The sequence below is a fragment of the Rhinolophus ferrumequinum genome, chromosome X, assembly GCF_004115265.2.
Source record: "Rhinolophus ferrumequinum isolate MPI-CBG mRhiFer1 chromosome X, mRhiFer1_v1.p, whole genome shotgun sequence".
NCBI lineage: Eukaryota > Metazoa > Chordata > Mammalia > Chiroptera > Rhinolophidae > Rhinolophus > Rhinolophus ferrumequinum.
The window spans coordinates 57,106,787-57,131,394 of record NC_046284.1 but is presented as its reverse complement, the minus strand read 5'-3'; the positions used below and the strand labels follow the sequence as shown (position 1 = coordinate 57,131,394).

At 39.3% G+C, this 24,608-nt stretch overlaps 1 non-coding gene and 1 pseudogene across 1 annotated transcript; both read left to right on the top strand.

Annotated features, from left to right (window-relative positions):
* The first annotated feature begins 390 nt into the window (after positions 1-390).
* LOC117011703 (60S ribosomal protein L35-like) lies at positions 391-24,182 on the top strand (annotated as a pseudogene).
* Positions 16,682-16,788, top strand: LOC117030595 (U6 spliceosomal RNA). The gene has a single exon (XR_004424419.1). It is a non-coding gene; the product is annotated as a U6 spliceosomal RNA (small nuclear RNA).
* Positions 24,183-24,608: the final 426 nt, after the last annotated feature.

Here is a 24,608-nt window from a genome sequence, read left to right as displayed (position 1 = left end):
CAGCTGCAGTGACAGCCGAGAGGGAGGGGCTGCAAGAGCGCAGCTCCTCTGGAGCACCACCCGCCAGGCCACCTGAGCCACCGCCAGGCAGAGTTTTGAAGGAGGACCAACGTATTCCAGACTCGCTTTTCCTTAAGGAAACAGCCTTGTCTGAAGCCTTTTGGGGCTTCAGATAGCTCTTTTTGTGCCCCCCTCACATATTGGGCTTTAGGGCCTCCTTCCACTCCCTCTCGCCTAGGCCGTATGTCTTCCCTACAAGCTTTAAGTATATACTCCCTCCACTTGAAAGCACCTCATTATCGGCCACAGCCTTTATCAGCCTGTGGACCAGTGCCAGACATTCAGGCGGGGACACACACACAAGGATTTGGGTAGGCGCCCACTGGAGGCATGGGCCGGGCTGCCCAGGTAAGCGTGAATAAATCCTGGCACACACGCTGTGTCTCCCCACCCGCCTTGGAACCGGTCGTGGGGTGTCCGTGGCCCACGTTTCTAGGAGACGTCCTAGACCAAGTTGTGGGAGATGAATTGCAAAGGGACGCCTTTCTGTTCTTCCTCCTTTTCAGATGGGCAATCAGCCCTCACATGCCTACACCTCCCTGAATGGCATTTTGAAACATTGGGACAAATTTGACCTTCAGACTTTGAAGAAACGGCCCCTGGTTTTCTTTTGTTCAGAGGTTTGGCCTAAATACACGTTGGAAGATGGGGAGACTTGGCCTTCTGAGGGAAGTATTAATTACAGTACTATCGTGCAGCTAGACCTGCTTTGCAGAAAGGAGGGCAAGTGGTCAGAAGTTCCATATGTTCAGGCTTTTATTGCCCTGAGGGACAACCCAGATCTCTGTAAGAAATGTAGTGTTGACCTGGCTCTTTTGGCCATGATCTCTTGCCTCCCTCCTCCCAAGGAGACCCCTTCTGGGAGGACTCCTCCTAGAGAGACTCCTCCTAGGGATACTCCTCCTAAGGAGACTCTCCTTAAGGAGATCCCTTCTGGGGGTGACTCACCTAAGGGGACTCCTCCTAGGGAGACTCCAAGGAGGCTCTCCCTAAGGAGACCCCTCCTAAAGGGACTCCTCCAAAGGAACCTCCAGTGGGATCCTCCTCTCCTGAGGAGGACCCTTCAACATACACCCATCTCCTAGTCCACCTATAAACAGGAATGCCTGAGGCTGAGGTAACTGAAGGAAAAAAGTGGCACTTTTAAAAACCAAGCAGCTAATTCTCAAGCCAGACCCCTTATTCCGCTGCTCTAAGTCCTGCAGGGAACACCCATAGTGGGATTCATTATAAGGGAAATCGCCTTTAGATTGGAGTCCCAGGGTACTAACATTCTAAATAAGCCTACTTTTAAAGTCATGTCATCGCTGTAGCAGAATTTGTCAAGAAAATAGCTTAGATTATTTACTTTGGGATCTCATAAAGTTAGGAATTAATAAAATGTTAACAGATAAAACTTTTCAGTAATAATATAGTGTAGATGTTTGGACAAGGTTTTTCACCATCTGTTGGTAACTTAAAATTCCAGTTTTACTAAGTTGTGTTAAATGATAAAAATTATTAAATATCTAGGTATTTCAAAATAACAAAATGTTGAGGTGTTATTAGGTAGGTCTAAGTTCATCTGTTTCTGGCTTCCTGTCACAGGAATGTTGAGATAAATTAAGATCTGTTAATAAATATATCTTATATTTTAAGACAAAAGCTTATGCTTTTGAAGGTTGCCAAACATATTCCTGGATTTGCCAGTGGAAGTGCTAATTGCTTGCTTTTGGTTGTCAGTAAAAATTAAGGTTCTGAAGGTTATGGATTCTAATATGAAAGAAAATGGTGTGTGTTTTCAAAGAAGGTATAAGATATGGAAATGCATTTTTGAAGGTACTGAAAGATAGCAGTTTGTCCTAAAGATGGGTATTTCTGAATTAGTAAAAAGAGATAAACTAAGAGGAACTGGGAAAGTTTAGAGGGTTTGTTGAGAAGTTTTGAGAGTTTTATATATAGTTAAGCTAAACAGAATTAACTAAGTAAATTTAAATCTCAAATGTAAGCTAGAACAAAATAAAAGTTAAGTTTTTTCTCTCTACTAAGATAAAGTTTGTTAGACTATTGGTCTGCTGCTGACATTATGAAAAAGTTTTCTACCTAAAAAAGCAAAGATTATATATGTCACCAAAACAATTTTCTATGTTTTATATTTTCTCAATCAGGTCCTTGGTTACTGAAAAATTGAATCTAAAAATTCAGTTTTGCTAATAGTTAAGTAAACTTCTATATTTTAGAACTGCTAGAGTTCACGTGCCTTCCTCGGTATCAGCTATAGGCCAATATAAGGAAGCTTAGCCTAATATTTTCCCCTAACTGGCAGGGAATTCTAATGGTTCTGGCCCACTATTACATCCCTGATTAAGAGGCTCAGATCCTGGAGAAGGTCAGGAATTTGTTTAAATGTCTTTAACAGCCAAGAGAGAAAAATGAGGAATAAAGGAACAGTGAGACCAGAGGATGAGACCAGAGGCAGGCCAGACTTTTGGCCACAGTTATAGACAACCCAGGGCTGAAGCCACCTCAAGGCACCCCAAAAGCCCCGGAGAGAAAGCGCCAGACAAAGAAGCTTGCTTTGGATGTGAAAGCCCAGACCACTGGAATAAGAAGTGTCCTAGTCCTCCAAAACAGCCGTGCCCCCTGCACAGACTAAAGGGCACGAGAGGAGAGAGTACCCCTTGTTCTGAAGGGAGCAGGGACCAACTCCCTCCCCCAAAATGGCTGTAATCACTATTGGGCCTGAAGTTCCCAAGCTATTCTCATCACAGGGAGTAAAACTGTGGGTGACCCTGATGTGGCAGGTAAACCTATTAATTTCCTAATTGATATAGAAGCCATTTATTCTGTCTCAACTGCTCACTCTGGACCCTTTTCCTCTAAAAACTGCTTGGTTGAAAAGATAAAGACAGTCCCCAGATTTGGGCTCATTTTACTCAGCCTGTTCCTTATCATTGGTCTATACCTTAAAGAAAATGTAAAATAAACAAATTAACTTAAAATGGACTCTAGAAAAGTTTTCTCAAAAGACCTCAAAGCCCTGGCTCTAACTGCTGCCCATCGCTTTAGATTCTAACCTCAATTCTAGTATTTCCTATGTTAACTTAAGAAGTCCAACAAATTCATAATATAGTTTCCAATATGAAACTAAGAATAAGATTCTTTGGCCTAGATTTTTCCTTCTGTACTTCCTAGCTTCCCAGATTAGTGGTACTTAAGGAAATTTTTCTCATTTTTCTTTTATCCAGTATTATAGGTATTATCTCATATTGTTGCCTACAGTGCATCTCAGCTTACAGACCACCCACTAGTTGGCTATATATAATGGTCTACAAGACAACAACCACCTCATCTGGATTTGTTCACCTACCAGGGACCCTTAGATAGACCTCTGGACAAGCCCTAGCTACTGGTCTCTCTCTACTACGCCCCTCCTCAGCCTGAAGTAGCCAGAGCGGTCATCACCTTTACTCCCTAAGAGCAGTTAGGGTTTCGTCTTCAGAGCGGGGATTGACACAGGTTAGTTAGTATGTTGCTAGGTAGACAGATTGGTCCCTGGTGGAATAAACAAAAGACAGCCATATCCTGAAACTCCAGGTTCTGGAATGTCTCCTTTACTCCATGACAAAGACATGAGGATACGCCTTGAGGTTAATAAATAATCTCAGGTCCCTTCTGGCTGGACAAAGGAGCAGACCTGTTAGATAGGAATGGGTTATTTCGTTAACACCTTCAGGATGGGCAAACAGGACAAACCTGATAGACAAATTCCATTAGAAGGCTCCAGCCCCCTTCCCCAAGCAGGCAAGGGAAGGTATAAAAGTAAGAGCTTTTGCCTCAGTCACTGGGCACCCCATTCGGACCCCCTCCTGCTCAGGAGCTCTGACCCTTTGCTTTCAATAAAGTATCCTCTTTTTCAAACTCTTTGCCTCTCCTGGGTCTGTGTTTCCATTCTTTGGTCTCACGAAACACGATCCCGGCCTACACACAGAAACTGCTGGCAGATCCAACATCATCACATCAATTGGTTTGCCTATTTTATGGCTGTTTTTAAGTAGTTGCGGCAGAAACTATATGACACACAAAGCCTGAAGTAGTTATTTACTGTGTGGCCCTTTAGAGAAAGTTCACCAACTCTGTTTTACCCAACAGAGATCCAGAAGAGAGGCAAGGGTTCTCAGAAGTGATCAATTAATTTGATCACTTTGGGGAAACATAGATAATTTATAGTATAAAGTTTAAACTGAAAGTAGTGTTTGCAGAATATTATTTAGAAATTGTAACGTTATATCAGTTGTTAATTCATTTGTTAAAATTCATATCATATATGCTATTTATTCATATAAATAATTTAATTATGGATGTTTTGTTGTTGTGTTATGCAGATTTTGTAGTAACTGGAAAGATATAGAAACAAAGGCACTACTTATAACGCTATTAATAATTAGTGTCAGTCAGTAGTATTGATTGGGCACCCACTTGGTAAAGAGCTCTGTTCCAGGGCCAGTCGGAGGAGGGGAGAGCCTGAAAGGAGCAGATGTAACTGTGAGGGCTGAAAAATGAATACTTTTCCTCCCACCTTCTAAGTTCTTCTAGCTGGGCTAATAATCAAATTAACAGAGACAGATTAACAGGAGGAAAACAAATTTTAATCCATGCGCTTGGGGAATTCACATAAGCATGAAAATTCCAGAGACAGGTGACATTGGGTATATGAGACATTTTGGACAAAGGAGAAAAGTGGGGGAAGGGGTCTGAGATGTCAGAAGTGAGAATGGGCGATTCACAGGTAGTGGAGGAAGGGCTGGCACACACACAGGGCAGGAACACTCTTGCTGGGCGACGCAGAGACAATGGGACCCAGTGGGTATGTAGCCAACAGGCCCCTGCCTGAAGCCTTCCCACTTACCGTACTTAATTCACATTAGGTTAAAGTGAATATTCTAAGATTTCCTTCCCTAAGCAGGTTTTTCTGTCTGAATCTCTTGGGCAGGAAAGGCGGGAGTGCCAAAAGTTCTTTCTGAATCTTAATAAACAGTTTAAAATCAATATCCCCAAAAGGCAGCTTCAGGATGGGAAAACTTTGGTTCCCTTCATAACTAAGTCTTACTAAATGGTCTAGTTTAGTAAGTCATTGTATAGTCCTGCAGTGACTTCAGGAAACTCACAAAATAATATAAGCCCATGAGAACAAATAAAAAGAACTCAATCTAGGACAGGAGGAAAAGAGATGATTTGCCTGTGTGTCAGTCAGCTGATGGCTTTGATAGGCCTTAGTCCTGTAGATTTGCGTGATTCCCTTGTTTTAGGAATTTGTCTAAACATAGATTTCATACTTTGGATTTTGAATTTCATCTTGCTGATTTTTGCCTATCATTAAGTATGTTGAGATTATTTTGGAACTTGTTTCTGGAGTTTAATATAGAGATGTTTTATGCTGACATTTTATTTCCTGAAAAATATTATAAGCATGATTTGTATGTCTTCATCAAGTCAAGATAGGGGCCTTGAATCCCGAGTTAGCTGTGGCCTGAGAGGTGATCTAGAGCAAAGCCTTCTCAAACTTTAATTTTCATATGAATAACCTGAGGTTCTATTTAAAATGCAGATCCTGATTCAATAGGTCTGGGGTGAGTCTGGAGAATTCTGCAGATCAGACTTTGAGAAGCAAGTTGCTAGAGCATCAGCTAGTAGTAAGAATTCACTCTGTAATATCTGCATATTTTCATCTAGCTTTGATGAGAACACTACTAATTTACACAAAGAACTCACAAATTTTCAAGGTAGTCTACTTCATTGTGGAGAACTTACACAGAAAATCTTTATATTGTCAAAGCTATAACTTGTGAAGTTTTTCTAAGGGATAATAATGGTTGGTATTCAATTGCCATGTTTGAGATCATCAGCCAATTCTTTCCTGTTGGTCAAAATTAAATCCATTAGGAGACTCTATCATCAATGGTTGCAAAAGCTATTGTCAGGGAGGTGAGCTGTGATGCTCACCTCCCTCAGACAACAGCCTTTTCCCATAGGCTCCCTTTTCCTTCCCCTTTCTCTCTCTCTCTTAAATCCAACGCACATCACATGTACACTTTATTTGTGCACATTAAAACATTTAGAGGGATTCAAGTCCCAGGATAGTATGTTATCTGACCTCAGTTGGAGAGCCGGTAAATATTTAACAGCTGGGTTTTGTGGTGGTGGGGTGGGAAGAGGTAGTCCTGTATGCAGAATTTTCATATTTGTCAATTTCCATGGTGTAAATACTCTCACCATGGCCTGTTTCTAACGACCAATAATTTGACAACCAGCTTGCAAAATTCTTGAAAATTTAATAGCCAGTAGGAATCTGCTCTAATACAGCTTCATCTGACCCCATTAAAGCAAATAACAGTTAACATTTATTGAACACTTACTATGTAAGAGGCACAGTGTTAAGAGTCTTATGTATGGCCTCTAACAAAATTAAAATAGGACCCTATTTTAATTAGTAATAGTAATTCAAGAACAATTTACTGCATCCCTTTCTTGCTAAGCCAGAGAAATAAAGATGAATGGGAAATAACGCCTACCCTCAAGCACTTCATGGAATCTAGTGGGTGAGATAGAAAAATAGATAAACTACAGTGTAACATAATAAATAATAGGTGGTGGGAACTGATTGAGTATCTCTTCTTGGGGGAAACGGACACTAAAGGAAGCCCTTTTCTTTACCTCTTTGTAAATGCCCATGCTGACCATATCAAAACAGCTTCTGTGAATTAAGTTTAGGTAGATATCTGTTAGACTTAATGGAATTGAAGAGCAAATCAGTTCCTTTAAAAAGAAAATTTTGAAAAATTGACATGCATGTTCCATCTCATACTTAGAATTGGGCCTAAATTATCTGTCATATAGGCTTTAGAAAGAGAATATGGAATAGAGAGAAGGAACCTTTTGAGAACTGACAATTTACAGACCTCAGGAGTGCTATCCTTATTCAAATTCAATTTCATTTTAGAAAGCTTGAAGGCATAAGACTGTTACAGAGTTAAAAGAGCCAAGTATTAATCTTTTGAGTTAGTATCTTATTCAAGCTGTGGAACCTGGGAAGAGTTTGTAGGACTCTTAATTTATTTTAAAAGTAAAGATCAAGCAGAAGAACTGAAAAAACAAAAATGCAATGTAATGGCTATTCTTCTTTTGAGTATTGCTAACAGTGATTATAATTCATTACAACAACTGCTTGTTTATTTATTGCCCTAATATGGAAGTCAGATGGTTAGAAATAATAAAACACGATTTTGGTTTTCTTCCAATCTTCTTTGCCTCTGTACTCTATTTGTCCGTCACTTTTATATTGGCTTACACAGGCCAGAATTATATTTTAGCTTTATGGTGAGAATGTGAAAACAGGGTTTGGGGTGTATCAAAAACCAATCTAGGGCAGCTGGTTAGCTCAGGCGGTTAGAGGGCGGTGCTCTTAACAGCAAAGTTGTGGGTTCTATCCCCACATGGGCCACTGTGAGCTGCGCCCTCCACAACTAGATTGAAACAACTACTTGACTTGGAGCTGATGGGACCTGAAAAAGCACTTAAAATAAATAAGAGTTAAAAAAAACAAAAAACCAATCTAGATGTGACAGAACAGTGTGCACAAAACAAAGTTGTTATACTTCTTTCTCTCCTATCTGCCCTATGTGGACCTAGCATGAGTGAGGTGATGATTTAGTGCAAAATTCTTGATATTTCACAAGAAGCCCTACTGAGCAAGCTTGCTTTAGCTTCTGACAGGATTACAGAAGACTGGATGAAAGATAACTCTTTGAAAGGGGAACAGTCAGGAATGTAGCAACCAGTCACAACCTCCTAATTCCATTCAAGGCCTTGGGGCACTCTGTTGAAATTTTTAGGTAACAAGGATAATAATTACCTTTATGTTCATTTTATCTAGCTTTCTATTCTAATTTACTTCTGTATAGGCCTTTATAAATGAACGAATCTCTCTTGGTTTATACTCAAATGATGAATTTATTGACATTTTTGTGTTTATTTATTTTTCCCCCTGAAGAACAGTCAAACAAGGAAGCTATTATAAGTTAGCGTGACCATAAAATTTACCATTCAGGGCCGGCCCGGTGGCTCAGGCGGTTGGAGCTTCGTGTTCCTAACTCCGAAGGCTGCCGGTTCGATTCCCACATGGTTCCAGTGGGCTCTCAACCACAAGGTTGACAGTTCAACTCCTCGAGTCCCGCAAGGGATGGTGGGCTCTGCCCCCTGCAGCTAAGGTTGAATACAGCACCATGCCTCCCGTATGGCTCAGTTGGTTGGAGCGTGTCCTCTCAACCACAAGGTTGCTGGTTTGACTCCTGCAAGGGATGGTGGGCTGCGCCCCCTGCAACTAGCAATGGCAACTGGACCTGGAGCTGAGCTGCGCCCTCCACAACTAAGATCGAAAGGACAACAACTTGACTTGGAAAAAAAGTCCTGGAAGTACACACTGTTTCCCCATAAAGTCCTGTTAAAAAAAAAAAAAAAATACCATTCAAACCAGAGCACCTTTGAGAACAAAAGGAAGTTCTATTGTCAATATACTATAATAATTATGCTCAGAGTCAGGAATAAACATGGTCTATCTCTTCGCAAAATGGGATATATAGTCCTCTTAACTATACATATTTGATCACTGTTATTTGGTTGCCATTTGGATTTCATAGAAATATCTGAAAAACATATGAGGCCATGTAATTAAAAAACTGATCTGGGATTTATATGTGTACATATCATGGAAATTAGAATAGGGTCAAGAAGCAGTTATTCTCTCCCTTATGACTGAAAGAAGAGAGTCATGACAGCAGGCATCAGAAAGAAGACAGTGAGAAGAAGGTCGTCTGAAGCCCTCCAAAGTTAAAAGATCCTTTTTTGAGGTCATTACTTTCCTTCCAGCTCTCTTGAACTTATGTACCTACATTCCACATGGCTCAGAATACCCCCTACTTGATATTCCTATTACAATTGCATGAGCTAAGGATTTCTTCATATCCAAACACCTTCTAACTGACCTGCCTGCTTTCAGTCTTTCTATGTGTCAAATTTGTTCTCTATATCACAGCCAGACTGGTTTATGTAATATGTAAAGCTGACCATATAATTATCTTTCTAAAAGTCATTCATTAACTCCCATTCCCCACAGTAGAAGGTCTTCTTTTGCAGGACATACAAGTCCCTCCATGAATTCATTCCTGTCTACTCCTGCAGCATCTCTCCTTACCAATAATACATTATTTCCATTTCTCCAAGCACAGCATGGTATCTTTTGCTTTATTCTTACTCATTCTTGAACTTATCTGTACTTTTAGAAAACTAGGCAAATGATTTCCTTTTTAGGAGGAAAGATGGTATGTGGATACCAGAGTCCATCAATTTTGTATCATTTCTTTTATTTATATAAAGCAAGATTATCTGTTTGGTGACAGTTCTATGAATTTTGACAAATACAGAGGGTGCCAAAAAATGTATACATGTTTTAAGAAAGGAAAAAATTGTATTAAAATTGTAATACTCAATATATACCGATAACAAAAGATGAATACAAGTCATGTGTATACATTTTGTTTGGCACCGCTGGTATACTGAGTTAGGTATCCATTACCACTATCATGAAGATACAGAACAGTTTCATTATTACCTCTTTACTCCTCCCCCAAAAAACTCTTGCTTGTCACCTTTATAGTCAAACCCTACCCCCTTCGCAACCACTGATCTGTCCTATGTTCTTATAGTTTTTCTTTTTCTAGATTAACATGTAAATGGACTCACACAGTGTATATGTATCACTCAACATAATGAATTTGAGACTCGTCTAATTTGCAGCAGGCATCAGTAGTTCATTCCTTTTTCTTGTTGAGTAGTGTTCTATTGTATGGCTATATGATAGTCTGTTTATCTATTCCCCTGGTGAGGGACTTTGGGTTGTTTCCAGTTGTGGGTAATTATGAATAAAGCTGCTATGAACATTCTCTTACAGGTTTCTGTGTGAACATAGGTTTTCATTCCACTTGGCCAGAAGGCAAGGGGTGGGATTTCTCAGATGCGTGGTAAGTGGATGTTTATAAGGAAACTGCCAAACTGTGTTCCAACATGGTTGTACTCTTTTACATTCTCACCGAAATGTATGCAGGTTTGGGTTTCTCCACACCCCACCAACATTTGGTGTGATCAGTCGTTTTAATGTTAGCCATTTTAATCATTGTGTAGAGGTAGCTTATTGTGGTTTTAATTTGCATTTTCATAATGACTAATTATTTCAGGCATCTTTTCATATATTTTTATACTATCTGTATATCTTCTTTGATGAAGTAACTCTTCAAATATCTTGCCCATGTCTTTATTGGGTTTTTAGTTTTCTTATCAGTAAGTTTTGAGAATTTTTTATGTATTCCTAATAAATTCCTTTATCAGAAATACAATTTTCAAATGTTTCTGTGGTTTGCTTTCCATTCTCTTAATAGTATCTTTTGTAGAGCAGACATTTTAAATTTTGATTAAGTTCAGTTTATGAATTTTTTTCTTTTATGCCTTATGCTTTTGCTGTTGTATCTGAAAATTACTTGTCTAACCTAAAGTGTTATTAGTTTGCTAGGCCTGCCATAACAAAATATTACCAACTGAATGGCTTAAACAACAGAAATTGATTTTCTCTCAGCTTTAGAGGCTAGAGGTTCAAGATTAAGGTTTAGTTTCTTCTGAGGCCTCTCTCTTTGGCTTGCAGATGGTGCCTTCTCACTGTTCTCTCATATGGTTTTTCCTCTGTGCACACACATGTATGCATCCTAATCTCCTCTTCTTACTCTTATATGGACACTGGTCATATTAGATTAGGACATACCCATATGACCTCATTGTATCTTAATTACTTCTTTAAAGGTCTTATCTCCAATTACAATCACATTCTGAGGTACTGGGGATTAGGACTTCAACATATGAATTTGGGGGGTGGGGATGGATAATTTATCTGATAACGCAGGTCACAAAGATTTTTTCCTATGTTTCCTGATAAATGTAAATAATTTTAATAGAGGGAATTGTAAAGTTATTTGGTAAGTACAGAGACTGCTTTGCTCAGTGCTATACTGTCAATGCCTAACACAGTGCTTGACATCTTAAATTACTTACCAAAGCTTGTTGAATGAATGTGAATCACATTCACTATTCTATTCATGCTCCTTGAATCTCAGAAATGTTTATAGCTGTCTCACTAAAAGATTTTTATGGTATTTATCAGATCCAAATCATTCCCTAAAATCTTTCAATAACCATTCAAACTTGCCCCTAGTGGTAATATCTACTAAAGACAAAAATGGGACTACACTATGACTCAGCAATTTCATTCCCAGGTATGACAATTAAGTTTGTGAACTTGTTGCAGTGCTGTTGCTAACCTTTTTCAATATCAGAGGGATTATTCATTATGAATTTGTATCAACCGGACAAACAGTTAACCAAGTTCACTCTTTGGAAGTGCTGAAAAGTCTGCATGAAAAAGTTAGACGGCCTGAACTTTTTACCAACAATTCATGGCTTTTGCATCATGACAGACAATGCACCAGCTTACACGGCACTGTCTGTGAGGGAACTTTTAGCCACTAAACAAATAACTGTATTGGAACACCCTCCCTACTCACCTGATCTGACCCCCAATGACTTCTTTTTTTACCCAAAGATAAAGGAAATATTGAAAGGAAGACATTTTGATGACATTCAGGACATTAAGGGTAATATGACGACAGCTCTGATGCTATTCCAGAGAAAGAGTTCCAAAATTACTTTGAAGGATGGACTAGGCACTGGCGTCAGTGTATAACTTCCCAAGGGGAGTATTTTGAAGGTGACTAGTGATATACAGCAATGAGGTATGTATTAATAGCACTTTTTCTAGGATGAGTTTGCCAATTTAATTGTCAGACCTCATACACTCATGAATTGGAGAAATTTTTTTTTCCTGACTATATGGCCTAAATTATAGTTGAAAAATATGGTCATTCTAACACAACTTTTTTGTAGACAAGTGATGTTCTACATAAATAATTGTTTTAACATATACAAAAGCACACACACACACATACACTCAAATTCTCAATTCATAGGCATGGTATCCACAAGAAAGCAAAATGGATTTATAAGTATCTGAGATATATATATATATATATATATATATATATATATATATATATATATATATCACTCCTACCATTTGCCAAGAACTGTGTTGTTATAATTGGGGTATATTACTTTTACAGCTTAATTCTTTAGAAAGAAACACTTATAAAATATATAACATAGCTATGTGTCTTCCTAAATAAAAGCTAGTGCACATAATTTCACTTTCAGTTTAATCAGGAATACCAGTGATTGTACTACCTTACACATGATACTCTATTGCTTTCAGATACAGTTTTTGTATTTCAGCTTCTCTGGTTCAATGATAATGCTGTGGTTTCTGAGTCTTTCTCTCTTTGTCTTGTGGGAGCTCAAGAAATAATACTTTTCCTCCCACCTTTTAAGTTCTTCTAGCTGGCCTAATAATCAACAAAGATAGATTAATAGGCAAAAAAATCAAATGTTTTAATACATGTGCATGGGGAATTCACATAAGCATGAAAATTCCAAAGACAATGAGGCAACACTGGATATGTGAGACATTTTGGACAAAGGAGAAAAGGGGGGAAATGGAGTTTTAGATGTCAGAAGTGAGAATGGGCGATTTATAGGGATTTGAGGAAGAGTGGAACACACCTGGCCGGGACATTCTTGCTGGGTAACTCAGAAACAGTGGGACACAGGAGGTATCTGGCCAACAGGTGCCTGCCTGACATCCTCTTATTTACCATGTTTAATTCCAGTTATGCTCAGGCAGCATTCTAAGATTTCCTTCCTGAAGCAGGTTTCTCTGTCTGAATCTCTTGGGCAGGAAAGGGAGGAGGGTCAAAGTTTCTTTCTGCATCTTATTTTTTAATAAAAGCTTAAAATCAATATCCCCCCAAAGCAGTTTCATGATGGGAAAACTTTGGTTCCCTTCAGTCTCTTTGTCTCTGTCTATCTCTCTGTTTCTCTCCCTTTCGCTCAGTGCCTACTTTTAACAATACTACCTCTACACACACACTTCTGATTTACTACTTCTAAATTTTTATTCCTCCCCCGCAATTAGTTTTGCTTGAATTCTGTACAAAATGAGAATAAATAGATCCATGTACCTGGGGCAGGGGCTGTCCTCTGACTGAAGCAATGTACATTTTTCCAAGAACTTCATTATGTATAATGCAGATTCGTAGAAAGATCTTTTAATTTCTTAAAGATTTTTATCTATATTTCAGATTGTTAGAGTTTCCAAATAATTCTTTTTTTTTTCTAACATTTTTTAAAATTAGTTTCAGGTGCACAAAACAATGTAATAGACATTTATCATTTATATCTCTCACACAGTGACAACCCCCCTCCCCCATCCACTACCCCTCTGACATCGCACAAGCACCAAATAATTCTTTAGATAAGAGATATTTTCCTGGATTTAAAAATACCCTATGTAATTAGATTACATAGCAATGCAATCGTATATGTTCCTTTTATTCACCGTACATGAGTAAGCCTGATGGGGAAACTGACCTAAAACGGTTCCCTGCCACGTAGAACTGACCTGAAATGGAGGCCTGAGCAGAGAGAGAGGTCCCCAGCCTCAGCCCCAGCCCACTTCCGCATAAACCCCCTCGAAGCCACAGCCCGAGCCAATCACCAGACAACACCTACCCCTTCCCCAACTCCAGGAAGTCCCCAACCCATAAAAACCTGCTCAAAACCTTGCTAGGGGCTCAGTATTTTGGGAAGGATCCCACTGAGCCCACCGGCGTAATAAAGCTGACCTTCCTGACTCTCTGAGTGCCGCTTGGATTCTTTCCGGTCCTGGGATCTGTAACAAGCCTGTAAATTTTCTCACACAAACCTTGGAGATTGGGGTAAGACAATTGATCTCAAATCTCAAATCTTTATAAAAAGACTGTGACTAGCCATGTGTGGGCCAAGTCAAAAAGCCTAACCCAGGTGAACTAGGTACAGTCTCATGAAGGTGGGACTAAAAGTGGGATTCAGTAAGTGAACACTAATTTCATTGTATCTTGTAGCTGAGAATAGTAATTCCCTACCTACTTTGCCTCAGGATTTCTAAGGGATTTTGCCATGCTCTCATGAATAACAATGGGTTTGCTAGGTATTCTATTGGGGAAAAATATTTTTCCTATATTAGAATACTTTTTGTAGCAAATCACCTATAGGGGAGGAAAAAGAATATTTCCTTCACCTTTTTAGATTCTTGGCTGAGACTTACCACTTGTAGTACAAGACAGACTAACAGGAGGAAAACAGAAGTTTAGTACCCCCTGTATACATGGGAGATACCCAAGAAAACTAAGTAAGTCCCTGAAATGGTCTAAGCCAATCCCTTAATACCATCTTCAGTCAAAGACAAAGGAAAATATTGGGGATTGGAGAAGCCCTGTTACAGGAAGCAATCAGGAAAAGCACAGTAGACAAGGATATGGTTGTTTTGCATATTTAAGTCCCTGACTTCTCCATTCATAAGAGTTTCTTGAGATTTAGTCATCTAAATAGTCTGGTGCAGAAAGGGAGACAACCTTACACGTAGAGATTTTCCTTATAAATGCAAATTTCCCTAACCAAGGGTAAGTTATACTCTGTTGCCAGAGATTCTCTTGTGTCTGCAACCTCTTAAAACTAATCAAGCCCAAATAATCCTTATGCCAAAAAGGCATATTTTTGGGGTGGCGTATTCTGCTCCCTTTTATACTCAACACAAACTGTTTAAATAATGACGCCTATATACCTGAAAATTCCAGGATAGCTTTAGGTGAGGCCTGATCCTGCAGCTCTATCAATTCCCAAAGGATCCTGTTTCTTTGGTGTCTTTGCTGTCTCCTTTGAAGCAGTTTGTCATCATAAGACTTGCTTCCTTTATAATCCCAGGATGGCTCTCAGCAACACCCAGACATACATGCCTTCTTTTTCATATGCAGCAGAAAAACACAGTGAGCAGCTTTGCCCCAGCATTCCCAGCAAAACTTGTAAGATTCCTCTAATTACATTGGCTTCACTCACAGTCCCACTGTTGAACCAATCCATGTGGCTAGGGGAAAGGACTGAGCTTATTGGCTTCACATGTAGCTTTCCTTTCTAAGTGTATCAAACTTAAATACCTGTATAGGCTAGGAAGGGAATATAAGTGAAGAAAATGGTCCTGACGGGGACTCTGGTATATTGGAAAGTCCATGTCATACAAAGGGCTCAGGCCTTACTCAAATCCAGGCAGTTGATGTCATCATAGGAAGAACCCGTGTTAGTAGGTATTCTGATTTTTCGAGAGAAGTTGTAAATCCAGATTTTTATGTGAAGTTCCATGACTTGATGACATTGATGCCTAATTCCAAACTTTACACTATACCACACACCTAGGAAAAGCATATGTGGGCTGAATCAAGATTATCAGGATGAAACTTCTGCTTTAGAGAACAGAATACAGACCTACTGATGTGAGGATTCTGGTCCAATGGATTATTGTCTTTCTCATGGTCAATGAATTGGCATTTTGGTTTTCTATTTTAGTCTCTGTGAGCTTGCTTAATGGGAATCCTTCCCTGAGGGACAGATCCTATCTTAGTGCGCCAACTAAATCAAATTTCTAAACCTTCAAGGGTGAGAATTAAACTCAGAAAGTAATGAAATCACTAAAGTCATTGCTATCTCTCTGAGATCATGAAAGCCAGCTGAGTAGAATCACAGTGAGTTAGTTGCATCTTTCCATTGGTTTGTAATGTCTTTCTTTAAAAAAAAAAAAAAAAAAAAAAAAAATTTGCACTCCGGAAGACTCACAACAAGTCTCCTTTAAACAATGTATTATTTTTGATGTAGTATGTGCAGGGGAGGAAAAATAATTTTCCCTTTACCCTTCTAGGTTCTTGGCAGAGACCTCTCCGCTCCATCAGTAATAAAAAGACAGATTAGCAGGAGAAAAAAAAAAATGTATGGAAGCCCCACAAAGATAGATGACTCAAAAGGCAGCTGGGCAATTCAGACTTATATACCATCCTGAGCTAAGGAAAAAGATAGCGTCTGAGGCTTCAAAGGAGGGGAAGGCAATTCACCGGAAGATCAGAGAAATGTATGCCAAACAAAGTTTGCCTAGCTGTGCAGATAAGCCTCTTGGGTGAAAAAGAGATGTCTAGTAATAGCTCTCTTCCTGCTACAGGCCCCCTTTCTAATGTAAATGTCCCTTACAAATGGCTAATTTCCACTCCATTTTCAGAGGTTCTCCTGTGTCTTCAGTGTCTCTAAATAATCAGCTTAAAATAATCCTTATGCAAAAGAGGCATATTTTGGGGTTGCATATTCTGCTACCAGTCATATGATTTGATTCACAAAGTTTATTTACCCCCAGCTTCTGAAAAAGAGACCAATTACATAAAGCAAAAAGAGACCAAATAAATGAATTATATTTAATTCATTTTTCCTAAGTAAAGTATGGAAATGTATTATTTGGAAATATTTTGGTTGCAAGTGTCAGGAGCTCAATGCAAACTAGCCTTAAAAAAATATATGTGTGCTCGCTTCGGCAGCACATATACTAAAATTGGAACGATACAGAGAAGATTAGCATGGCCCCTGCGCAAGGATGACACGCAAATTCGTGAAGCGTTCCATATTTAAAAAAAAAAAATATATATATGTATTGGCTCATTTTCCTGTGAAGTGGAAGGGGGGTTTCAATTAGCTCCAGGCACAGCTAGATCAAAGAGTTCCAACTCTCTCTCTCTCCATCCATCACTTCTGTTTTCTTTCATTCTCCTATAGCTACCTTTGACAGAGTTACAGGGATGGCAGGATGCTCATCAGTCACCCCAGGGAGGGATGCAGCAATGTCAGCTGAAGCACCTTTGGCTGGCCTGACTTAACTCATGTGCTCATCCCTGGACCAATGATTGGGGCAAAGGGATGGGGTATTCTGATTGTTCATACCTGGGTCATAAGACTTTCCCTACGGCCAGGACAGGATTATAACCATATAAACTGTGTTTCCCCACAGGAAAGAAGGTTCTGCTGGACAGACAAAAGCAACAGAGGTCCATTATAGTAATTCACAGTCGTAGGGATTAATTCTTTATCTGCTTCTGATAGAAACACTATTCAGCTGATGAAGAAGACATTCAAATATGTTCTACATTAAAGCCCAATTAAAACACAATGAAAGAGAATCTTCTACAGTAATGTGAAATTCCTTGGAAAGTACAGTGCTACTTTATAACATAAAACATATAGATGGAAGAGACCCAGCAATGAGTCAGGCCATCCATCAAGTAGTATATTTTAAGCCCTTACTTGGCATTTCTGCTTCTCAGTCCAGTCTAGCTTGAGTCTCAAATTATGCCACTTATGCCACGTTTCTTAACTTAATAATTCTCTCAGTCAGGAAATTTTTGGCTGATTGAACAGCATTCTAAACTCATGCGAACTCACAGCAAAGTGAGTTATCAAGAAACTATAAAAGGACCGGGAAAGAAAACACAGGTGGTATATGTGGATCTTTCCATAAATCTGAATAAAATTGAGAATCTAAAGTTATAAACTACTATGCCGTGATGACAGGCCTTCAGTAAGTGGACTCAGTAAATCTCTGACAGGTTAATGTTCTTGAGCTGTCAGGGGACAGGGTAGTAGAGGCCATTGCTCTGACATCTAGGTTTTCTCAGGGGTCACTGATCAGTTTGGAATTTGGGGGCAGCAGTTTAGAGTCACTAATGCAGAAAAGGAACAGAAGAATATGCTACCCCAAAATATGCTTTTTGGGCATGAGAATTATTTTGGGCTTATTATTTTGGAGAGGCTGCAGACACAGGAGAATCCCTGAAAACAAAGTTGCCCTTTTGTAAGAGACATTTACATGTATACGGGAAATCTCCATTTGTAAGAGTGTCTTCCTTTCTCTATCAGGAAGAGAAAGATGACTCTAAATCTCTGAAACTCTTATTAATGGAGACAGCACTGATTTAAACCTACATAACAACCTTACCCCCGTTTACTGTGCTTTTCCGGGTAACCTCCCATAATTGGCCTCTCTCTCCCTCAACATTTTTGTCTTTAGCTGGACATGGTATTTCAGGTGGTGGTTTGGGCCCTCTCAGCTCAGGGAGTTATCGGCTTCCCTGGGTCTCTCCCATGTATACATATTATTTAACTTCTGTTCGTTTTTCTCTTGTTAAGCTGTCTTTTATCATGGGAGACGGTCTCAGCCAAGAACCTAAAAGGGAAGAGGGAAATTTATTTGTGATTTCATGCAGAGTCACTAATGTGGTAAACTGTGGTCTATTGATGGAATTCTTCACCTCCCCACCCTCCCTCACCCCCGCCAAAAGCTCAGCACTCAGGTACCCCGTTCTCTAAAATTCTAACTTGAGAATTCTTTTATTTGATATAAGCGTCTTCCTTTCTCCACAGGGATCTTTTAAAGTAATCACCATTCCTGCTCCCAGAGCTAACATATTAAGACATTCCATACATTAATAGTGTCTATTTGATCCCGTTCTCCTCTTAGAGGAGTGACACGCACTTATATATTTTGAGATGTCTGGGAACTGAGCTGGGGGTGGCACAAAAAGGATGCAGGAGACAACAATTGGTCAGTTTTGCCAGAGTCTGGGCCTGCTGCCAATCTATTTCTCATCTTCTCAAAGTGGAAGGCTTCTAAGCTCCAGTGTAGACTCTTCTATAATGTTCTTAAGGTGTTAGAGCCACTAGACCTCCAGGCTTTGCCCTAGGGGAGTGGGAGTCTAGGCTGTAATTTTGGAAAGTGTGTGGAGGTCATGACAGCCACAATGGCCCGATGGTTAGGAGGTGGAGGGGAGGAGATATCATTTTCCCTCTACCCTTCTAGGTTTATAGCTCTGACCCATGCCTCTAATAAAAGACAGATTGAAAGGAGAAAAACAAGAAGTTTAATAATATATATACCTCCTGTATACATGAGAGATACCCAGAAAAACAGTAAAACTCCCCCAAGTGGCCCAAATCACCACCTTAAATACCATCTTCAGCTAAAGACAAAAGAATGATATTGGGGGTGGGGGAGGAAGGTTAAGAGAGGTCCAGGAAAAGCAAGGTAACCAGAAGTAAGGTTGTTGTGCAGATTTAAGTCAGTGCCTTCTCCATTGATAAAATTCTCTTGAGATTTATGGTTATCCTCCTCTTCCTGGTGGGGGTGGAGACACCCTTACAAATGGAGAGTTCCCTTACAAATGTAAATTTCCTTAACAAACGGGCAACTTTCTACTTTGTTTCCTGTGTCTGCAATCTCTCCAAAATTTATCTTCAAAATTATCCTTATGTCAAAGAGGCATATTTTGGGGTGGCATATTCTGCTCCCCTTCAGAGGTGTGTGCTTGGACAAAGCCATAGACACTAGAGAGATGCTCAGGCCTCTTTGGGGGAGGGGACGATCAGAGCATATCCCTTAGGGCAGAAGTTGGACATAACATTCAGAGCCGGAATGCTTAGGTTGAGTTATATAGAATGAGAATTTGGTCAATTACATTCCTTTAATATCTAATTATCCCTCCTTGTTCTTACTTAAATCTGTCCTTCTCTGTTTAGTATACTATTCAGGCATTTGTAAACTTATCACACCCCTGCTTAGTGATCACTTAGCAAAGCCACATTTCCTTTCATCTTTTCTTGTAAATCAATCTCTTTCTTCCATGAATCCTTTTGTCTCTCCTTGCTGGATGCCCTTCCTTTCTTTCTTTCTTTCTTTCTTTCTTTCTTTCTTTCTTTCTTTCTTTCTTTCTTTCTTTCTTTCTTTCTTTCTTTCTTTCTTTCTTTCTTTCTTTCTTTCTTTCTTTCTTTCTTTCTCTCTCTCTCTCTCTCTCTCTCTCTCTCTCTCTCTCTCTCTCTCTCTCTTTCTTGCTGGATGCCCTTTCTTTCTTTCTTTCCTTCCTTCCTTCCTTCCTTCCTTCCTTCCTTCCTTCCTTCCTTCCTTCCTTCCTTCCTCATTCTGGTATTAGAATACTCCAATTAAATGCAATGCTTATCTCTCATGCTGCAGCCTCACTGTTCCTGTCTGGGGCAGATTACCTCCTTTAGCTAAATTCTCCTTTCAATTTTCCTTTCAGCTTGTCTGTATCTTCAGAGCTGCTATAGAGGTGGTTTCTACCTTCTTCGGTAATTGCTATAATATAGCCCTGGTTTTCAAATTTTATTGTGTATCAAAAATCACCTGAGGGTGTTTTTTAATAATGTAATATCCTCGGTGCCAGTCATCAGATTAAGTAGTGATTCATTAGTTAACCTCTCTCTCTCTCTCTCTCTCTCTCTTTTTTCTACAAGCATTTATAGGTGTTTCTGATGCAGGTCATTTTGAAGCTACAAAATCAGCTACACCCTAAGAGACACTGCTGTACTGGTGTTAGGGGACCCAGAAACCATTCTCCATTGATCATCTATGCCAGTGTTTTGTAAAATCATAAAATGATTTTGTTGAAGAAAAACATCCAGCCTAAGAGAGAGCTTATAAGAGTTTATTTGAGCCAAACTGACGACTACTGCCAGGAAGCAAAATCTCAATGGACTGAGAAAATGCTCTGCAAAACGACGGTTTGCAGCTCATTTTACACATAGAAGCAAAGGAGGAGGGTTACATGAAATCCACTGATGATAGATTAAGGGGGTGGGAGAAAGCAAAGTGAGGAAATCTCTGGGATTGGATAAAAGTAAATTGGAGAGACAGGTACTTCTTTGACATAGGTGGGTACAGGATAGTTAATACTTCACATAGAGATGTTAATCAAGGGACAAGAATAATAATGAGGGATACTGTAGTTTCCTGCTCTGGTCTGGAAAAGAGATTACTGACATTCCAAGGATATCATTTTAGGTGCAAATAGACAATAGACAGGCTCACTTAAGGTGAAGATTGACTTTATGAAGGAAGCTTCAGGCTAAAGATGTGACTTCCTGCCATGGCCCTCCTTAGTTACAAATTTTTTTTTTTTTTTTTTTTTTTATGTTCACGCCATCTTATGTGGTTATTTTCAGTCTCCTGACCTTGTCAGGTCTAACCTGTGGTCCCTTTTCCATTCTCAGTTTCATGTGGTCCACAAAGTATATACATGTAGGTGTTAAGTAATGCTGAACCACAGAGTGGGGAAGCTTTCCCCTTTAAATTTTGTTTCAGTTTTCACTTAGGTGCAAGTTTGTTTTGAACACTTCTCTGACACCTTCTAATCAAACTTTTAAACAACAGCAGCGACAACAACAACAACAATATGAACAAGCAGATCTCAAAATCCACAGACTCAGGAGCCTTTGCCAGGCAACAATATTTAGCTAGATTTCAAGAACTTCTTTTGTTTTCATTATATATATATTTTTACTATTATCTTCTATTTATGACAAATGTAATGTAATGGAATAAACTGTTTTCAAATCAATAAGTAAAAACAATTCAAGTTAGTTTAAATAAAAAAGATATTAAGTGAACAATAGTAAAGTGGTATGGGTGTAAAGCATAAATTGTGAAGTAAGCTTTTGGTGGCATACTGATGTAATGAAATTTGTAGGTGATTCACAGAAATCTCAAGTGTGAGAGCTATCCCTCTAGCTGTGTCTATGTAACACCATTAGCATGGTCTTTTTTTTCTGAATCATCTATTGTAGTCATTAATATTTTTAAGTGAAATGTATCAGAATATACCACCCCAAAATATGCCTATTATAAGGATTATTTTGAGAAATGTCAGGCATCAGAGAAGCTCTGAAAACAGAATAGAAGTCACCCTTTTGGAGGGAAATCTACATTTACAAAGTAAATTTTAATTAGAAAGGGGGCTGTACCAGAGAGCTATTACCAGAGATCACTTTTTCACTTGAGAGACTTATCTGCACAACATGGAAACCTTTGTTTACCAAATGTTTGCTCTTCTCACCTTTCATTAAATTGCCTTTCCTGCTTTGAAGCCCCAGATTCCTATCCCTTTCCTTAGCCTCAATTGTCTGGCCACCTTTTGAGTGTCATATTTTTTTCGGACTCTTATACGTACGTTATACACGTACATAATTAAAATTGTTTGTTTTTTTTCTCCTGTTAATTTGTTTGATTATGGGGTGAGAGGTGGATTTCAGCTAAGAACTCAGACAGGTAGAGGGAAAATTCTTTTTTCTCCCCTACACAAGTAAGAAATCAAACACCACGTTGTCTCTTGATGGTATTTATAATTTGTCAAAAATCAGTTATGCTGTTTGACATGTATCATCAATTTTTAATAAACTGGCTCTTTTCATGGCTTGTGAGTCCACCGTTTTGATATTTGAGTTTCTACTTTTGCATGAAGACTTGTTCACTTTATTCTTTCCTCTGGCTATAGTTGAGTCACTCCTATTTGCATATAACGCCGTGCTAGCTATTACAGTATCATGAAAAAAAAAAAGTAAGACCCATTCTCTATGAACTTAAAAGCTATCTGGAGAGTCAAAGGAAAACACAACAAAAGCTAGCATTTACTGAGCATTTATTATACCGAGCTTAAAAGCTTTTCCTTTGTTCTTATTTCATCTTCACAATAACTTTCTGAGGTAGGTACTAATGGCTTATACTTATCGAGCTCTTACCAGTTGTGTTACACATATTCTACATTTTTACAATGCCTCTATGAGGTCCTGATAATCGGTTGCCCCCATTTATTGGGGAGGGAACTGAGCCACAGAGAAGTTAGGCAATTTGCTCAAGGTCACAGTGCCAGTAAATGATGGAGCAGATATTTAGACCCAGGCAGTTTGGATCCAAAGCCTGGACTCTTGCTGCCTTGCTAGTATCCCAGTTTTATAAATGAAGATACTGAGACTTAAAAAGAAAAAAGTAACCTGCCCAAGACTACATGGCTACTAAGTGATGGAAATGGAATTTAGTTAGACTCTAAGGCCCATGCTCTTAGCCTTTAAGGTACACTGTCTCGTAAAATAATGGATTAATAATTTGAAAGAACAGTAGAGCATGACAAGTTTAGCAGTAGAATTTCCAGATTTTATCTTCCTTTCCAGGAAGAAAGCTTTTGCTATTTGCATCGTTTCCAATTTTCTTGTTGAATTTGCTTTATTCTTTGACAGTTTTTTCAACAATAAAGGCAACTAGTCCAACACTCAGACCCTTCAATGCTCTGGGCAAGTTGATACCGTGATGATATGGACATGCTCTTGTGTTCCATTTGCTGTTTTATCAACAGAGTTATTGATAAATGAAAACTCTTTGCCCAGATCCATTCTTTGGCCTTAAATTGGCTTGATGGGTGGACATTACCTTTAGTGGCAAAATCCTATCCAGACCACCAGTGCTCACAGTCTGTTGAGGCCAACATCTCCAACTCCTCTGAATTAATCTTTTCTCCAGCTTTTAAGGGTAGCAGCTTTTTGTTTTTATTGTTGCCTGAGAGGTTCCATATTTAGCTGATATTGTGTCTTTCCTCTGTTAGTCAATTTTGCCATTCCCCTCCAAACAAACACATAAATAAACAAACCCCTCTCAAACACAGCCTTGAAAGAAGTTAGGCCATGAAAGATGAAGAGTATTTTGATCTGTGGATGTGAGGTTGTGGTGGTGGTGTATGGATATATATGTGACAGAGGGAAGTGCAAATAAGAAGTAAAAGAAGCATTTTTCCCTTGGAGCAGGCAGCGGCAGCTTGTGCAGCCGGGGCCACGGTTAAGGCTTGAGACCTTCGTAGCAAGAAGGAGGAGGTGTTGAAACAGCTAGCAACCTGAAGGTGGGGTTGTCCCAGTAGCACGTCACCAAAGTGATGAACGGTGAGGTGTCCAAGCTCTCCAACATCCACATTGATTGCAAACCCACTGCCTGTATTCTCCCTGTTATTAACCAGACTCAGACAGAGAACCTCAGGAAATTCTTTAAGGCCAAGAAGCACAAGTCCCTGGATCTGCAGCCCAAGAAAACGCACCATGTGTTGCTGGCTCCACAAGGATGAGATGAAGCTGAAGACCAAGAAGCAGCAGTGGAAGAAACAGCTGCACCCACACTGCAGAAGTTTGCAGTCAAGGCCTGAGCATCATGGCGTCCATAAAACACGAACAAACTGGCCAAAAAAAAAAAGAAAGGAAACGAAAAAAAGTAAGAAAAGTGAAATGGCACAGAAAACAAGGACAGAAAAATCTATTGCAGTTGATTTGTTTGTTACAGTTATTCTCTTTCCATATGCTGTCCAATCTAGTATTGCCTTGAAAAGAGGCGCCGTATTTCCCATCAGTGCTATGGGAAAGAAAGGATTCCATGAATGGTATTCTAATTGAACACCACATCACGACAGTGCTTGTTTTCTAGCCCTGAAAATAAAAGTTTGAGACCTCTGCTTTCCTTGGAAAGAAAGTGTGTATTTCCCATTTATGTATTAGGTTATGTAAATCTTCTTAATGAAACTAAAAGTGCCAGTTGAATACTAGTGACAGTGTTCCTTTAAAAATGTTCTTGCGGA